We start from the raw sequence: 19,287 nt of genomic DNA on the forward strand, positions 1-19,287 counted from the left end.
ATCTTATACGCGGGAGTCGTCTTATATGCGGGAGTTGTCTTATGCACAGGAGTCGTCTTATGCACGGGAGTCACCTTATACGCCGGGAGTTGTCTTATACACCAGGAGTCGTCTTATAAATCTGTGGTTGCTGCATATTGTGGGGAGAGCTCAAAAATGGCAGTGGCCTTGTCCCTGCCGTATGCAGTGACTGTATAAAAGCATTAAGGGCGACTCTGTACAAGTACGGTAGAAGAAAATCCATTCATCAGGATTCGTGGACTTAATGCGGTTCCGATGGTGAGGTGAAGGGGTGCCTCACCGGGAAGGTGTAAGTGAAGGGCGGAGCAAGCTGCAGGCGTCCAGAGCACCCGGGGTACGAAAAAAAGAGGTAGAGTGGCTCTGGGCCCAGAAAAACACACCTCTTTTACCTGTCTGGCCCGCCCTTGTATCCTATTACTGTACCTCCTCCTCTGCCTCTCAGATTTCGCTCCTGAAGACTGCAGTGAAGTGGTGCAGGTGTGCATGTGCGAGATCTGAGAGGCAGAGAAGGAGGTACAGTAATAGGAAAATTACCATATTGAAATCAAATCTGATGCTTTTAAACTTTTTATTTGGTGTGTGTTGGAAGAGGGGTAGTCTTATACAGCGAATATATCCCAAACTCTATATTTTAACTGGAAACATTGGGGGTCTTATACGCCCAGTCGTCTTATATGCAGAATATTCGGTAGGTTCTTGTAGCAAAGGTCTGTTTTACTTGTAAGCTCTGGTACTTGCTCTGAAGAGGTGCATAAGTCAATTGGAACATAATTTTCCACAGGTTACTTACTTGCCACATACTGTAATGGGAAAGTTTTTATCTGAAGTTGTGACCACTGATGGGACTTCGAACAACACTTCAAATTTATCCAACTCTGTAATGAAAGAAAAAGATGCAAAGAGAAGAAAGTAAGTAGATCAGACGGTTCAGCCTGAAACCAAAAGACAAAGCCATGTCTCCAAAGTCCAACGATAACTATTTCAAGACGCACACCCAGTGTTACAGATGAAATGCACATAGATTCAAAGGAGCACAAAAATATTGCATTTCATCACACAATAGTTACACTTTTCTCCCTTTTTCCATCAAAAAAGAGGGTGCAACTATTACAACAAGAAAAAATATTATTTTTATTATCCTTCCTCCCGCCTTCTTCCAAGGCAAGGCAGTTTACAAAACCTGAAATGGAGTTCTTTGGAGAAAGAAGGAAGCAGAGAAGATTTGAGTTCCAGAGACCTCCATTTCAGGTTTTCTAAATTGTCTTGCCTCAAAGGAAGGAAAAGGGAGAGAAGAGTGGAGCTTCAGTCTTTCATTTTATAGTTTTTATTGAAGGGAAGGGAAGGGGAAGGGAAAGGGAAAGGGAAAGGGAAAGGGAAAGGGGAAGGGGAAGGGGAAGGGGAAGGGGAGGGGGAGGGGGAGGGGGAGGGGGAGGGGGAGGGGGAGGGGGAGGGGAAGGGGAGGGGAAGGGGAAGGGGAAGGGGAGGGGGAGGGGGAGGGGGAGGGGGGGAGGGGGAGGGGGAGGGGGAGGGGGAGGGGGAGGGGAAGGGGAGGGGAGGGGGAGGGGGAGGGGGAGGGGGAGGGGGAGGGGAAGGGGAGGGGAGGGGAGGGGGAGGGGGAGGGGGAGGGGGAGGGGGAGGGGGAAGGGGAAGGGGAAGGGGAGGGGAGGGGGAGGGGGGGGGAAGGGGAAGGGGAAGGGGAGGGGAAGGGGAAGGGGAAGGGGAAGGGGAAGGGGAAGGGGAAGGGGAAGGGGAAGGGGAAGGGGAAGGGAAAGGAAAGGAAAGGAAAGGAAAGGAAAGGAAAGGAAAGGAAAGAGGCAGGGAGGCAGGGAGGGATCAACCCCAATGACCATATTTTACACTCACAAAATCTCCTAAATCATCTTCAAGAGTAATCCCATAAATAAGAGTAAGTGAAATTAACTACATTAATTCACTTAACATCACATCCAGTTTGTCATTGTGGCATACAAAAAAAACTGGTTCCAGATAACGAGTTTGACTGAAAGGACCTGGTGCTTTAAAAATGTAGAATTAAAAATATTGAAATTATATACCTAGAAAGCCAAGGCTGGCTATACATATATTAAAATGTAGGTAATTCCCACACACATATAATTTGTCTGAAATTAAGAAGGATTTTTAAGTCACATGGCTTAATAGGCGGAACAAAATGGTAGTTCGGGATGCAGGTAGGCTGGTCCCAAACCGTTTAGGGCTTTGTAGGTAAGCACCTGCACCTTAAATTGGGCTCGGAAAATAAACGGCAGCCAGTGGAGCTCCTTGAACAGGAGCGTTGACCTCTCTCTGTAAGGGGCACCAGTTAACATCCTGGCCGCTGCCCGTTGGACCAGTTGAAACTTCCGAGCCGTTTTCAAGGGCAGCCCCACGTAGAGTGCATTACAGTAGTCCAATCTAGAGGTGACCAAGGCATGGACCACCCCAGCCAGATCAGCCTTTGCGAGGTATGGTCGCAGTTGGCGCACGAGTCTCAATTGTGCAAACGCCCTCCTGGACACCGCCCACGCCTGAGCTTCAAGTGTAAGAGATGAATCCAAGAGGATTCCCAAACTGCGGACCTGTGGCTTCAGCGGGAGTGTAACCCCGTCCAACACAGGTTGCCACCCTATACCCCGATCAGGTTTGCGATCGACCAGGAGGACCTCTGTCTTGTCGGGATTGATCTTCAGCTTGTTCTTCCTCATCCAGATAGACACAGCGGCCAGGCACTCGTCCAGGACCCGGGAGGCCTCCTTGGCATTGGGTGGAAATGAGTAATAGAGTTGTGTGTCATCTGCATAGAGATGGCACCTAACTCCAAAACTCCGGATGACCTCTCCCAGCAGTTTCATGTAGATGTTAAAGAGCATGGGAGACAAGATAGAGCCTTGCGGGACCCCACAGGTCAAAGGCCAGGGGTCCGAGCAGGCATCTCCCAGTTTCACCATCTGGGATAGACCCTCCAGGAAGGATCGGAGCCACGACAAAACCGTGCCCCCGAGACCCATCCCAGAGAGTCAGCCCAGAAGGATACCATGATCGATGGTATCGAAAGCCGCTGAGATGTCCAAGAGAACCAACAAGAAGGGAGAATTTGGTAATCTTAACTGCTTTTATTCTCATTGTAATATTTATTTGTACCCCACTTTTTTTGGGATTTAAAGAATTTAATTAAATTATTATTTAGAGCAGTGGTTTCCAACCTTTGGGAGTTCAGTTCCCACAGTTCCTAACAGGTGGTAAACTGGCTGGAATTTCTGGAAGTTGAAGTCCAAAACACCTGGAGACCCAAAGGTTGGGAACCACTGGTTGAGAGAGAGGGCAGGATAAACGAGCTGTTTTAGAGGGTTCTCTTCATACTGAAATATTACCGTATTCCTCCACTCTGAATGATTTCATATTAAATGATTCTCCTTCCACTTTGATGTAATATCTTCCCAGCTCTGCTTCAGAGGCCAGAGGGAAAGACAGATCCGCAATGCCATGATGAGTTTTCACATCCAACCACTGGCCAATTAGGTCCTCCGAAGGAGTCTGCAAACAGATATAAAAACAACAAAACCATCATGTTTGGATGCTTGGTTAGCAATACTAAAAACTACTGAATGGTATGTAAAACAAAAAAATGGAAAGAGGGCATATGCTGATGTTTCTTTGCATGTGTAGAACAGAGAACTTGTATTGGCAGCTAAAAGTAATGAACCTGTGCGGAATGGTGTTGTGAGCACTGGACTATAACTCTGGGTTCAAATCTCTGCTTAGACATGGATATGCACTGGATGAACTTGGGCAAGTCACATGTGATCGGCCTCAAAGGAAGCCAAAGGCAAACTAAAGCCTCTTCTACATCCCAGGATCTGATCCCATATTATCTACTTTAAACTGGATTATATGAGTCTCCACCAGGCCTGTAGCCAGGGGGGAGGGGTTGGGGGTTCAACTCCCCCCCCCCCAAATTTTTCACATTAAAAAAACCTGGTTTAATCATGAATTTTAACTGGTTAGCCAAATCCCCATGCTAAGTCTATGAGATGCAAAAAATTAAGAGTCCCTCCAGAAATGTTGGAGCCCCCGGTGGCACAGTGGGTTAAAGCACTGAGCTGCTGAGCTTGTTGATCGAAAGGTCGCAGGTTCGATTCCGGGGAGCGGCGTGAGCTTCCGCGTGAGCTCCTGCCAACCTAGCAGTTTGAAAACATGCAAATGTGAGTAGATCAATAGGTACCGCTCCGGCGGGAAGGTAACGGCACTCCATGCAGTCATGCCGGCCACATGACCTTGGAGGTGTCTACGGACAACGCTGGCTCTTCGGCTTAGAAATGGAGGTGAGCACCACACCCCAGAGTCAGACATGACTTGACTTAATGTCAGGGGACTACCTTTACGTACCAGAAATGCAAGCACTGTCTCAAGCAAATATTGACAATTTAATCACACAGTCATTACTTGCAGCAATAGCCGATGTATGCCAGACTTGGTGGAGGTGGTTGACAGAGGCGGAGCTGCAGGCGATTGAAGGCTGCTATGCCCCCTGCTGTACTCTTTGCTTCAGCATGAGCTAGGAGGCAGGTTTCAACCCCCCACCCCCCGAAAAAATTTTCTGGATACGGCCCTGGTCTCCACTGCCAGATAATCTGGAATAGGTAAAGGTAAAGGTAGTCCCCTGACATTAAGTCCAGTCTTGTCTGACTCTGTGGTGTGGTGCTCATCTCCATTTCTAAACCGAAGAACCAGCGTTGTCCATAGACACCTCCAAAGTCATGTGGCCGGCATGACTGCATGGAGCGCCGTTACCTTCCCGCCGGAGTGGTACCTATTGATCTACTCACATTTGCATGTTTTCAAACTGCTAGGTTGGCAGAAGCTAGGGCTGACAGCGGAAGCTCACGCTGCTCCCCGGAATCGAACCTGCGACCTTTCGATCAACAAGCTCAGCAGCTCAGTGCTTTAACCTACTGCGCCACCGGGGGCTCCATAAATAAGATCCTGGGATATAGGGGCAGCATGGAAGGAGCCTAACTGTGAACAAATCTTGCAAATAAACACTTAGGATTAAGATGGCCTTAATCGATGGGTCAAGACCTGACCACAACATGAAATTGACTCAAGATCTTTGTTGGGACATCCACAGCAGTAGCATCTTCAGCAAAAGTTTCTTTTCTCTCCACTAACTCCCCTCTTGCCACTTTGTAAAAAGTCCCTAATAAAATTTATCCCCATTTCCAGCATTTTACTTGCAACATTGCATCTTCTCTGACTCTTGCACTATGAACTTTCTCTTCTCCAAGCAGCGAAACCTTGCAGGCTTGGCTGGGACGCTCTGGCAGCATCCCAGGGGAAAGGAACTGCGGTCCTTTAAACCGCGGATACAGAATCTGGGCTTTGGATCTCCATATCCGTGGCTTAACCCAGGGGTCCCCAAACTACGGCCCGTGGGCCACATGCGGCCCACCAAGGGCCTTTATCCGGCCCGCGCGGCCTGTCCTGTCCTGTCCAAAGCCCTTCACCTCGCGGCCTGTCCAAACCCCCTCGCCGCCGCCAATGGCATCTGCTCTGCTGTGCTTCTCCCTCCACAGGCTTCTCCTTCCACATGGGATGGAGAAGCCTGTGCAGGGAGAAGCGCTCTCTGCTCTCCCACGGAGAACAGAGAGCGCAGCAGAGCAGACGCCATTGCTCTACCACAGAAAATCTCTGGTGACGAGGAAGGCGTGCGCAAACGGCGGAGGCGGCGCCGGGTGGGCATGGCCAAGCGATGCTGGCTTCCCTGGCCTGGAAGCCTGGCCACGCCCACCCGGTGCCGCCTCCACCGTTTGTGCACGCCTTCCTTGCCACCAGGGATCGTCTGTTACAGAGGGAATGAATGGCGTCCGCTCTGCTGCGCTCTCTGTTCTCTGCGGGAGAGCAGAGAGCGCTTCTCCCTCCACAGGCTTCTCCCTCCCGTGCTTATCTGGACCAGCAGCGGCTGCTGGAGTCCCCGCAGCGCTGCTCTGGAAAGGTTGGGCCCAATTTTATTTTTGATGAGGTTCAGAATGCTCTGTGATTGTAGGTGAACTACAAATCCCAGCAACTACAACTCGCAAATGTCAAGATTCTATTTCCCCCATACCCCACCAGTGTTCACATTTGGGCATATGGAATATTCGTACCAAGTTTGGGCCAGATCTTTCATTGAATCCACAGTGATTTATGGAGGCAGGTGAACTACAACTCCAAAACTCAAGGTCAATGCCCACCAAACCCTTCCAGTATTTTCTGTTGTTCATGGGAGTTCTATGTACCAAGACTGGTTCAATTCCATCATTGGTGGAGTTTAGAATGCTCTTTGATTACAGGTGAACTATAAATCCCAGCAAATGCAACCCCCAAACGCCACCACTGTTCACATTTGGACATATTGAGTATCAGTGCCAAGTTTGGTCCAGATCCATCATTGTTTGAGTCCACAGTGATCTCTGGATGTAGGTGAACTACAACTCTAAAAGCAAAGGACACTGCCCACCAAACCCTTCCAGTATTTTCTGTTGTTAATGGGACAACTGTGTGCCAGGTTTGGTTCAATTCCATCGTTGATGGGGTTCAGAATGTTCTTTGATTATAGGTAAACTATAAATTGCAGCAACTACAACTCCCAAATGACAAAATCAATTTTTTTTTTGAGTGAAGGACATACATTGGGTTGTTAGGTGTCCAGTGGTTTTTGAGTTCTGTTAATTCCACAAACAAACATTACATTTTTATTTATATAGATTTATTTCCTATATTTATACCCTGCCCTTCTCCCCCTGAAAGGGACTCATGCTTACATATTCCAAAAACCACTTTCAAAAAGACGGAAAATAGAATGCTTTCCTCATTTTAATTGGAACTATTTTATCTCCAGAAATACTAAAACAATGCTTTATGTTCAGATTGTAACAGTAAAAATACATCATGCATATCAGATATTTACATTACAATTCATAACAGTAGCAAAATAAGACATGTGCAGTGTGCATAGGAATTTGGTCATCGTTTTTTTAAAAAAACTATAGTCCAGCCCCCCATTTTAAAAGTTTGAGGACCCCTGACTTAACCAATATTCTCCGAATCAACACCATATTGATCCTTCACTAATTCTAAGACTACCTGCTATCTCACTTTTTGCTGGACAGACCCCTACTCCCTCCAAATTCACCTTTTTGCCCTATCCAAAAGACCCTTGTGGATACCAAAAACCTTTTTGCATTTTCCACTGAACATTGGTGTATGTCTTCCCCCTCCCTATGTGCATCGCCACCTTAGATTAGAGGCCCTTCCTGTTGCAATCCAGAGCAGGGTACGAGGCTGTGAAAAACAATCCTTTTTTATTGAAGAAAAATGGTTACAAAATAAAGGAAAAATGCAAGTCAAAAGCCACAGCAAAATCAGCAAACATGAATTTAAATGGACAAAGCAAAACCAAAAGCCTCACTGTGAAATACTGGAACCTGTTAGCAATCCACTAACCGTACTTGATATCCTAGAAATCTTCCCAAACTATGGCCAGGGAACTGGGAGAACTGCCAAGGTCTTCATTAATTCAGAAACGATGCCTGAACTGAGACAGTCAGCCCGGCGTAAGGCAATTAAAATTCAAGAATTGGTTCCGTGAACCGCCCTTCTTTTTTGAAGCCAATGTTTTTAATTCTTGAATTCGGGAGGATCGACGCAAACTGAGTGATTTACTTCTGTCTTCCCAAATTTGGCCCCTTCTGTTGTCATTACAGTTAACAGGTGCAGAAGGGAGGGAAAGTTCAAGGTCTCCCTCTGAAACATTCTCATGAACACTGGTACTTTCATTTTCCAAATCTATAGAAGTTCCTTCCTCACTAATTTCAGGAACATTGGCATTTTCCAAACCTACAGCAGTTTCTTCCTCACTAATTTCAGGAGCATTGGCATCAAAAGGTACATTTCCATTAGCATCAGTAAATATATTTTCATTAGCAACAGGAGGAACAAACAGAGAACCAGGTTCAAGTTCAAACTCAGGCTGAACCCCAACACTTCCACACAGCCATATAACCCAGAATATCAAGGCAGAAAATCCCACAATTTCTGCTTTGAACTGGGTTATCTGAATCCACACTGCCATATATTCCATTTCAAAGCAGAAAATGCAGATTTTATTCAGCTGCATGGAAGGACCATAGGTGAAATATATATGTAATTCTATAGCTGCTGGTCATTAAGCTAAAAAAATTAGCCTTCCTTATTTGGGTGACCATATAAGCAGCAGGGCATAAGTCTCATTGGAATATCAGAGTTCGTTAGGAATTAGGAATGTGGAGGCGTCTAGTCTGATTAAAGCCTTTCTCTTTCTCTTCTGCAGGCTTCTCTCTCACATTTTATGACAATTTCATACATAAAATACAGTGAGACGGCAGCCTATTGGTGGCAGAAACACAGACGTGGACATGAACAAGCAATGCAAGAATAAAGCCCCATTCAAATGAACAATCCCTGCAATGAAGAAAAGAAAACTGAGCCTTGTTATGTTAACAACAAAGGCAAAGGAGAGGAAGTCCGGCTGGTACCGTTCCTGCACCAAGTGAAAACATGTTTGTTCAGGACCAAATTGGCTTCAAACAAGAAATCCTTATGCGTTAATGGTTTCAAATCATTTGAAACTATGTTAACGTTTTAAGCTGCCCTTTTACATTGTTTAACGTGTTTTCAGCCCTTTGGTGAGCATCCTTTGGTCACTTAAATAATTACAGAAGGGACTATTGGCAAACCTTTCTCCAAGTCATTAATGATTCCCCCCAGGGAGATAGGGTGGAACATATATACAAAGTCTTATTATTACTTATTATTATTACTATAACATTTCAGGCCCTCAACCAAGGAACAATACCTATATTAAGAGACACCTCACAACTCTGTTCAGGATAGATGGTAACACTGAAATCTATATAAATAAAAATGTAATGTTCGTTTGTGGTATTCACAGAACTCAAAAACCACTGTACGAATTGGCACCAAATTTGGACAAGAGACACCTAACAACCCAATGTATGTTCTTCACTCAAAAAAATTGATTTTGTCATTTGGGAGTTGAAGTTGCTGGGATTTATAGTTCACCTACAATCAAAGAGCATTCTGAACCCCACCAATGATGAAATTGAACCAAACTTGGCACACAGTTTCTCCCATGACCAACAGAAAATACTGGAAGGGTTTGGTGGGCAGCGTCCTTTGGTTTTGGAGTTGTAGTTCACCTACATCCAGAGAGCACTGTGGACTCCAACAATGATAGATCTGGACTAAACTCTACACAAAGACTTAATATGCCCAAATGTGAACACTGGTGGAGTTTGGGGAAAATAGAATCTAGACATTTGGGAGTTGTAGTTGCTGGGATTTGTAGTTCACGTACAATCACAGAGCATTCTGAACCCCACCAACGATGGAATTGAACCAAACTTGGCACACAGTTCTCCCATGACCAACAGAAAATACTGAAATGGTTTGGTGGGCAGTGTCCTTTGGTTTTGGAGTTGTAGTTCACCTACATCCAGAGAGCACTGTGGACTCAAACCATGATGAGTCTGGACCAAACTCTACACGAAGACTCAATATGCCCAAATGTGAACACTGGTGGAGTTTGGGAAAAATAGAATCTAGGCAATTGAGAGTTGTAGTTGATGGGATTTGTAGTTCACCTACAATCACAGAGCATTCTGAACCCCACCAACGATGGAATTGGGCCAAACCTCCCAAACAGAACTCCCATGTGGGGGCACAGCAACGTTTGGCTAGTATATTTATAAAATGAATTAGCAACATATTTTATACTGGATAGGACAAAGTAAAATATTAAGAATGTCTTACCAGCAGCTGCACCACCGAGATCTGCAAAAAAATAGGACAGGCACTTTATTTATTTATTTATTTATTTATTTATTTATTTATTTATTGGATTTATATCCCACCCTTCTGACCCCAAAGGGGCCTCAGAGCAGCCTCAACCCAAACCAATTTCATGAGAAACATCTCCAGTTTCCAAGAGTATCCAAAGCCAACTAGGCAGCCTGATATGATATTAATCTGCAAGGCTCATTCACCCTTAATGACATTCAGACCTTCTGCCCAAGTTCAGATTGGACTTGAATGGTAGAAAATAAATTCACCGACATGATTTCTCCTGGCTAAAATTCTATGTTTTCAGCTGTTGTACATTATATGGCTTACATAGGACTTTTAAAAAATGCACTGCTTCCTGTTTAATCCATGCTGCAGCACACATTGCCAGTGTGTGCTTTGGAGCTACTGCAGCCTCCAGTCGGCTTCAAACTGCATCATATAGTCAGTGATGGAGGGCCTTTAAATTGTATAGTCAAAGGCTTCCATGGCTGGAATCACTGGGTTGTTGTAGGTTTTTCGGGCTATATGGCCATGTTCTAGAAGCATTCTCTCCTGACGTTTCGCCTGCATCTATGGCAAGCATCCTCAGAGGTAGTGAGGTCCTCACAACCTCTGAAGATGCCTGCCATAGATGCAGGTGAAACATCAGGAGAGAATGCTTCTAGAACATGGCCATATAGCCCAAAAAACCTACAACAACCCGGCCTGTTTTCAAAAGTAAATGTGAACTTCTACCCTCTTCCAGTTTGCTTTGTTTTGGCCATTTGTGAAGCCTCCAGAGGCAACCAGAGAAAGAACCTCAATCACCAGAGCCAACATTGTTGCTCACCTCTGTATTATTTGGGGGGGGGGGGGGGGGGCTTGAATTAGGGTGGTAGTGCACGAATGAGATTTTCAGAAAATGTTACTTCTTAACAGGTTGTATGACAAGCCAAACCTGCTAAACCTTCCTCTTCTACACAACCAATAAAGGAGTGGTTCTCAACCTGGGGTCCCCAGATGTTTTTGGCCTTTTTATTAAAACTCCCAGAAATCCTAACAGCTGGTAAACTGGCTGGGATTTCTGGGAGTTGTAGGCCAAAACACCCGGGGACCCACAGGTTGAGAACCACTGCAATAAAGGGAAAGCCATTATCTCCAGTCTTACTCTGACATACCTATTCTCTACATGAGTGTTTTCAGTGTAAACTGCAATGGGCGATATTCAGCCCTTGCTTTATGTAATAAGGAAGTCCTACTCACCGATTTATTAATTGCCTTCAGTTTCTCATCGAGTCTCACTATACGAAACCTGACTGAAAAGACAAAACAGAAATATATATTGATAATTAAACTTACCCTTTTAAAAGATATAATATTGTTAGATTTCTCTCTCAGTATTAGCACCCACTTTCTGCATCCTGTCAGATCCCCAAAATCTGGAGAAAAGCAAGAGTCATCGCCATCTTGAAGCCAGGCAAAGACCGTAATGATCCAAAAAGCTACAAACCAATCTCCTTGTTGTGCCACTTCTACAAAGTTCTGGAGAGACTTATTTTGCATAGAATTACGGAAAAATTAGACCCATGTCTGATCCCACAGCAAGCTGGCTTCAGGAAAGGCAAAAGCTGCACATTGCAAGTGCTGAACCTGACTCAGCACATAGAAAATGGCTTTGAAAGGCAGCAGATCACAGGAGCTGTCTTCATAGACCTGCCAACAGCCTATGATACTGTGAACCACCACCTCCTCCTGAGAAAAGGACTACCACATCACACACCTCATAGGAAACCTGCTACAAAACAGGAGCTTTTTTGTTGAGTTCCAGGGCCAGAGAAGCAGATGGCGAAAACAGAAGAACAGCCTGCCTCAGGGGAGTGTGCTTGCTCCATCCATGTTCAACATCTACACAAATGACCAGCCACTGCCAGAAGGGACAGAGAGTTTCATCTATGCTGATGATCGTGCCATTACTGCTCAAGCAGAGAGCTTTGAGATGGTAGAACAGAAGCTTTCCGAAGCTCTAGGTGCTCTATTACAGGGAAAACCAGCTGATCCCCAACCCATCTAAAACACAGACATGTGCCTTTCATCTCAAGAACAGAGAAGCATCCCGAGCTCTGAAGATCACCTGGGAAGGAATCCTACTGGAGCATTGCAGCGCACCCAAATACCTGGGAGTCACCCTGGACCATGCTCTGACCTACAAGAAGCACTGCCTGAACATCAAGCAAAAAGTGGGTGCTAGAAACAATATCATACGAAAGCTGACTGGCACAACCTGCGGATCACAACCAGATACAGTGAAGACATCTGCCCTTGCGCTGTGCTACTATGCTGCTGAGTATGCATGCCCAGTGTGGAACACATCTCACCACACTAAAACAGTGGATGTGGCTCTGAATGAGACATGCCGCATTATCACGGGGTGTCTGCGCCCTACACCACTGGAGAAATTACACTGCTTAGCCGGTACTGCACCACCTGACATCCACCGGGAAGTAGCAGCCAATAGTGAAAGGACCAAGGCAGAGACATCTCCAGCTCATGCCCTGTTTGGGTATCAGCCAGCACGTCAACGACTTAAATCTAGAAATAGTTTTTTAAGATCTACAGAGACACTCACTGGAACACCTGATAATCTGGATTGTATATGGCAGTGTAGAGGGCCCATTTTTTGTTATTTTGTTTTGTTAATCTTATGGTTATATTGTTTTTTACTTTATATGTTTTGTGAGTCCCCTTGGGGAGATGGAGTGGTATATAAATAAAGATTTATTTATTTATTATTATTATTATTATTATTATTATATGCCAATGACACCATACTACTAACAAAAAATAGCAAAGACTTGGATCAGCTACTGAAGAAAGTCAAATGCAAAGACACAGGCATGTAGCCGGGGGGGGGGGAGGCTTGGGGGGACGTAACCCCCCCCCCCCCCAAATTCTCATGGTGGTCCACAAGAAGGCCTTACTGGTACATTATTTAAACTGTTATGTTTATACATATCATGATCTTATCACCATGCTTAATATATCCCATATATATGTGGGGTATTGGGGTAGCGATACAAAAGGTTTGCTAAGACTCAGATTCAGCCCCCCACCCCCCCCCCCCCTCTGAATCAAACTCAGCTAACCCCAAAACAAAATCCTGGCTACGGGCCTGCAAAGTCAGGTGAACAAACAGATGAACATTAAGAAAACAAAAAATAATGACCATTGACCATGGATTATTTATATAACTTCAAAGCAGATAATGAAAGCACTGAGATAGTCAAATATTTCCTATACAATATCTTGGCTCAATCGTTAATCACATTGGAGACTGTAGTCAAGAAATCAGAACTAGTGTTGGAACTAGGTGTAAAGATATATAATTGAATGCCAAAGCCAAAATTGCCCATGAAAGCTGGGGGAATGGGAAACACAGGTATTTCCTTTTCTCTAGAGTAAACCACCAATGGCACTTTTCCAGCTTGATTCAAGTAAAGGTGAAAAATCAAGGTTCTAACTTAAACTTAAACAGCAATGTAATATGCATGCTATTTTACTACTTGTAACGTACATGTATTTAATTGTTTTTGCTTTATTTGTATTTGTAACCGCTTTGAGTCCCCCTAGGGATGAGAAAAGCGGTATAGAAATACTGTAAATAAAGAAAATAAATGTATTAACTATTAACTAAATGCATAAACCACTCTCTGGTTCTGGAGCACCATTGCACACACATGACTCCAAAGGAGGGACACCAAGTACTTTGCTTTTCCAGTTTCCACTGCTCACTTGAACCTACCTGTCTCTCCAGATTTGTAAAAAGGCTTCTCTGTTTCCACAATATCCTTTGATAAGCATTTTCCACCAGCACCTTTTTCTTGCCCTTATATCTCACATCATCATCTTTTTGGATCAGGACATGGACATAGCCCAGTGCTTCTTCAAATCTCTTAACAGTGCAAAGGAAGAAAGCTGCTTCAATACCAGAAACACTGGGAACAGAAAATAATTTTGCAGGTGGAGGGATATTTGGAAATTCCCCCTCCCTCCCAAAACAGGCCTGTTTCTTTTATTGTCCTTCCTAGGAAATTAGGAAGAAAGAAAATTCTACTTATGACAACTCTCACACACAGTCTCATCGTTCTCTCTCTTCCCAGTCCTGTCTTGGATTTCTTTTTGTTGATTCTTTTCACACTACATCTTTATAGCACTATCATGTCATGGAATATGTGGGGTTTGCAATTGATGGGAAAGGAATATAGAATTCTCAACCAGAAAGGCTCTGGTCAACCACAGGTTTCCAGTTAAGATGCTATCTAACAATAACATCAAATATCTAACAACAACACCACAGTCACTGTGCTGGTACGACTGTACCAGGAGCTCCAACTTTATTTGCTTTGTATTAAATGTTTGCTTGCAGTCCAAAGTTTCAGGGACTCTGCAGATAGGTGGCTTCCTTTGGTTGCAGTCGTAGGGCAAGTCACCTGTCCATCATCGTTAAGTTTTGGTCCCGCCCCTTGCTCAGGGCAATTGGGAAGGGAAGGGAGCCATTTTTAGTTAGTCTCAGCAAGGAAAGCTAATGTACAGGACGTGTGCAAGCTTCCCTTGTACAAAAGCTTCAACCCTTAAGACCTTCCGGGGAAAACAGTCTTAAGAGCATCCAAGACTTTCCGGGGGAGGACAGTCTTAAGAGTCTCCAAAGATTTCCAGGGAAACAGCCCTAAAGACCAAAGAATTCCAGCTGGAGAACATCTAAGCCTTTACTGGTAGGTCCACTCGGTGTTCGAGAAGCAGTTTGACCCGGTAGCAGAGCCCACATCAGTAAGGGTTAGATTACAGTCAGCCTGGGAGAAATTAAAAAGGGGACTTTCCTTTAAAGTAAAGAAGAAGTTATTGAAGACAGTTGCTTGTCCTTCGTGGGCAAGATTAGGAAGTCACCAGTTGCATAAAGCTTGGAAGCATTTGTTTATCTTTACTGAAGACAAGAGAAGTTTCTGTTTGATTGTTCATTAATAAAGGACTTTGTTATACTTTACAAGCCATCTAAAGATCATTTGTGGTGGAAAACCTCTGAGAACTTCTCTTTGAGCCCCCTGGCTTCCCGCTGGGCAAAGGTTGCACGTCCTGTTCTAAAGGAAACAGAACAGTCACCAAATTTAGCATCCAAGGACGCTTCCAGACTGTTTTGAAGACGGGTTCCCACACTAGCCATCACACAATGCCACGTGACTTCTGGCAGAGGCCCTGTGCCCAACTGGAGCCAGCACAGATTCTCCCCAGAAGGGCAATGCTTCCCACGTGTGATGAGAAGCAGCTGTGCGTGGGGTGACAGATCGCCCCACTGCCCCTCTCTTTCCTCTTTTGTGATGAGTTCAATACTGTTAAACCTCAGATTTCCAGTTAAAATGGTATCATAGTATTATAATTGTCCAGTGGGAAAGGACCTTTAGTCCTTTTTCTTTCCTACTAAGCCACTTCAAAAAGCCTTCTCTCATCCCTCCTCTAGTATGGCCAACCATAATATGAAAAGATAAGAAATAGTTGAGCAATAGAAGACTTACAGCCTGAGTCATTCCGTCGGAGCTAAATTTTGGAACCTGGGGGAAAGAAATGGAGTGAAAGAAAATTACAAGCTAAATATAGTAACATAATTTAATTCTATTATCTAAACGTACTACATTGCTTGGAATTGTTGTTTTATAAGAAATTATATATTGCTTTTTTGGAAACACCAAATATATTCAGATGAGCTCAAAGTAAACAATAAAGTCCACTAAGCCAAGGCATTAGATAACAGGTTTCCAAACACTGTGATTTTCCACTCATTTTTGGCTTAGAATGGACTGTTTACGGTAGATTACAATCAGAAAAAAGGTTCTGAAACCGAAGTCTCAACTACCTCAACCCTTTATCCCAAAGGGAGGGACAAATCAGCTCAATGGTAGATGCATGATGCAGGGTGCTTCCAGACATATATTAAACTCATTTCTGAGTGGGTTTACGAAACCTGTTCCAAAGCGGGTTTAACTACTGCGCTGGAATGGGGACAACCCAAATCTCTTTCCCCCAACCACCACCAAGAAAAAGCTTTACCAATGTTGTGCCAGGAAGCGGGGAGGGGGTGCAGGAGCGACCCCCCACCCAGCCTCCTCGCACAACATTGGTATGCACTAGGAAGCCTCCAGAGAAACTGGTAAGTTTTTATGTTATTTTAAAGCTACTTTTAGGAGGGGTTGGGGGGGGAGTGGCTTACCTCTTCACTTCTGCGGCCCTACAGGGCCCGAAAAACCTTGGACTACTGAGTAGTCCAAGGCTACCCGGAAGTCTGTCCCCACAGGTCCCATACTCCATTAGACCCAGGCCTTTGAAGAAGGCCTGAAGTCGAACATGACCACCCCCATCCCCATAAGAGATAGTAACTTATAGTTTTGCTAAGGGCAAGGATGCCAGGCTGGATAATAAGGGTTAAGCCTTGGTCAGTTTGGTGTGTATCATTTAATCAAGGCTTTATGCTCTATTTTCATATGTTTACAGCAGAAAATAACCAATTTATTACTGAAAATCATGAGCCAATCCTCTTCGAGCTGGGTGGGAGGGGGGAGTGGGAATTTTGAAACTCACAACTCTGTATTTTCTATAAAAATGGCCTTTATTTCTGTAACCACATGCTCTGCTTGGCAAATGATTGCCGCTCTGCATCCTTTTCAGCTAAATCGCTAATAAACCTCGGTGGCACTTCCTTCAACCTGGTGAGACCTTTTATTGGGAAAAATCAGGGATTGGGTGCTTCTCTGTCTCACCAGGGAAAAAGAACTCTTTGATGAGTCTAATTCAGGGGTCCACAAACTTTTTAAACAGAGGGCCAAGTCACAGTCCCTCAAACTGTTGGAGGGCCGGATTATAATTTGAAAAAAAAATGAATGAATTCCTATGCACACTGCACATATCTTATTTGTAGTGCAAAAAACACGTAATACAATAATTAAAATGAAGAACAATTTAAACAAATATAAAATGATTAGTATTTCAATGGGAAGTGTGGGTCTACTTTTGGCTGATTGGATAGGATTGTGCTTTCAAGTCGTTTCAGACTTAGGTTGACCCTGAGCGAGGGCCGGGTAAATGACCTTGGAGGGCTGCATCCGGCCCCCGGGCCTTAGTTTGAGGACCCCTGGTCTAATTGGTCTCTGCCTCCTGGCAAAGACCCCTAAATTCCTGCTCTAAAACAGGCCCAGGTCTAATGGAGTATCTAAAATAATTCATGACAAAGCAGGGTTTTCCTGCTTTGTCACAAATTATTCGTCTTCTACCAGAGGCATTGTTTGGACACCTCTGGTAAAAGTGCAAGAGCTCACGCATTTTGGGCCCTGTCTGGAAGGGCCTGCACAGAACTGATTTGGGTTAATACCTTGAACTCTGTTAGCTAATCCAGTTACCCAGATTATTTCCTCTAATCGGCCCCGGAATGAACAGCCACAGACCTGTACCTAATATTATTGTTGCCTGCCATAGCATTGCACTTAATTCCCGGGTCCCCTAGAATATTTGGGCTTGCACAAATCTTGGCCCGGCCTTTTAAGTTTTTAAATTGCCTTGAACAGGCAGGATTACTTTCAATATATGTGTGTTATGGCAACAATTTTTATGCTTATATTTTGTTTGTTAATCTTATGGTTATGTTGTTTTTACTCTGTATGTTTTGTGATGTTACCTGGGAACCGCTCTGAGTCCCCTTGGGGAGATGGAGTGGTATATAAATAAATTATTATTATTATTATTATTATTATTATTATTATTATTATTAAGTGATGGGATACTCCAGTTCTTTCCTGAAGCTCTGGAGGCAATGGTTTCGCCACACCCCTCTCTGGGACCCCACAGATTTGTTAATGTGATAAGGCCCCTCGAGAGCAGTACGTGTGAAAAAGATCTTGGAGTCCTCGTGGACAACAAGTTAAACATGAGCCAACAATGTGATGTGGCAGCAAAAAAAGCCAATGGGATTTTGGCCTGCATCAATAGGAGCATAGTGTCTAGATCTAAGGAAGTAATGCTACCCCTCTATTCTGCTTTGGTTAGACCACACCTGGAATATTGTGTCCAGTTCTGGGCACCACAATTCAAGAGAGATATTGACAAGCTGGAATGTGTCCAGAGGAGGGCGACTAAAATGATAAAGGGTCTGGAGAACAAGCCCTATGAGGAGCGGCTTAGGGAACTGGGCATGTTTAGCCTGAAGAAGAGAAGGCTGAGAGGAGATATGATAGCCATGTATAAATATGTGAGAGGAAGCCACAGCGAGGAGGGAGCAAGCTTGTTTACTGCTTCCCTGGAGACTAGGACGCGGAACAATGGCTTCAAACTACAAGAGAGGAGATTCCATCTGAACATTAGGAAGAACTTCCTGACTGTGAGAGCCGTTCAGCAGTGGAACTCTCTGCCCCGGAGTGTGGTGGAGGCTCCTTCTTTGGAAGCTTTTAAGCAGAGGCTGGATGGCCATTTGTCAGGGGTGATTTGAATGCAATATTCCTGCTTCTTGGAGGGGGTTGGACTGGATGGCCCATGAGGTCTCTTCCAACTCTTTGATTCTATGATTCTATGATTCTATGACTAGATTACGCAGGGCACTTATTTATTGTTTTTAATTATTTATTGTTTTTAAGTGTTTTTGAACTACAAATAAGAAATGTGCAGTGTGCATTCATGTTTTTTTTTTCAAATTATAATCCGGCCCTCCAACAGTTTGAGGGGCTGTGAATTGGCTCTCTGTTTAAAACGTTTGAGGACCCCCATCTATATACGATCTCAAAATTTGTAAATCTATTAATACCTGTTACAAGGGAATCATTAGCAGGAGGGTTCTGAATTGTATCCATGCACTGTTTTTGGGCTTCTCATAGACATTGGAAGGGGCACCATGTACAGCAGTGGTTCTCAACCTTCCTAATGCCGTGACCCCTTAATACAGTTCTTCATGTTGTGGTGACCCCCAACCATAACCCTAACGTTATGAATTGCCATGTAAATAATGATTTGCAGGATGTATTTTCATTCACTGGAGCAAATTTGGCACAAATACCCAGTATGCCCAAATTTGAATACTGGTGGGGTTGGCGGGGGGATTGATTTTGCCATTTGGGAGTTGTAGTTGCTGGATTTATAGTTAACCTGTAAACAAAGAGCATTCTGAACCTCACCAACAATGGAATTGAACCAAAGTTGGCACACAGAACTCCCATGACCAACAGAAAATACTGGAAGGGTTTGGTGGGCATTGACCTTGAGTTTGGGAGTTGAAGTTCGCCTACATCCAGAGAGCACTCTAGACTCCAACAATGATGGATCTGGACCAAACTTGGCACGGATACTCCATATGCCCAAATGTGAACACTCGTGGGGTTTTGG

At 44.4% G+C, this 19,287-nt stretch overlaps 1 pseudogene; it reads right to left on the minus strand.

Moving 5' to 3' along the window:
* LOC132767976 (alpha-2-macroglobulin-like protein 1) overlaps positions 1-19,287 on the minus strand; it is a 106,738-nt pseudogene that overhangs the window by 78,813 nt on the left and 8,638 nt on the right.

The sequence above is a fragment of the Anolis sagrei genome, chromosome 2 (assembly GCF_037176765.1).
Source record: "Anolis sagrei isolate rAnoSag1 chromosome 2, rAnoSag1.mat, whole genome shotgun sequence".
NCBI lineage: Eukaryota > Metazoa > Chordata > Lepidosauria > Squamata > Dactyloidae > Anolis > Anolis sagrei.